Source organism: Dipodomys ordii, unplaced genomic scaffold, assembly GCF_000151885.1.
Source record: "Dipodomys ordii isolate 6190 unplaced genomic scaffold, Dord_2.0 Scaffold27, whole genome shotgun sequence".
Lineage (NCBI taxonomy): Eukaryota > Metazoa > Chordata > Mammalia > Rodentia > Heteromyidae > Dipodomys > Dipodomys ordii.
Genome location: NW_012267243.1, coordinates 1,637,158 through 1,637,944, shown reverse-complemented (window position 1 = coordinate 1,637,944; position 787 = coordinate 1,637,158).

The window sequence follows — 787 nt, the reverse complement described above, 5'->3', positions numbered from 1 at the left end:
TCTTCTATCCTTAGAGGCTACTCTCATACAGCAGTGTACATAATCTTCTGTTTCATCATTGTGAATATACTCCCTCCATAGACACAGGTCTTCCAGCACGGAAAATATCAAGCATTACTTAACCAGATTGTATTGTGACCATTTGGATAATATATGCATTCCAAACACTGTCATGTAACCACACTTGATTCTATTTTTCTAAATTTATTTTATTGTAAAGATGATATGCAGAGGTGTTACAGTTACATGTGTAATGAGTTGCTTTCTTTTTATCAAAAAAGAATATTTTATTTGATGTAAAGGTGATGTACAGAGGAGTTACAGTTACATTGGGTAAAGAGTATATTTATTATCAAACATTGTGACCCGCTTCTTCATTTTCTCCCACTTTCCCTTCCCTTGGTTCCTCCAACCCCTAATGTAAAATTAATTTCCAACATCTTGTTGACTATCACTGTTTGCATTGGTTCACACTTTGTCCTTTGTCTCACCATTGTGTTGTTCCCCTTCTCTTCCCTAATTCAGATAAAGGTATATATAAAAACACAGTGTACCAGAATCAAAAAAGGTGATATCAGCTTATAAACCAAAGGGATAAAAAATGAAAGAACAAAGAAATAACTTCACACAGTACATCAAAAACAACAACAAACCTAGTATCATCTTATATGGTTGCATGTCCATAGCTATTCATCTATTGTGACCCTCTGCTTGGACTGTCCTAGACATATACTAGTTATTAAAAATGAGGGAAATAATGGATCCTATGTTTCTTTGGGTCTGGTTT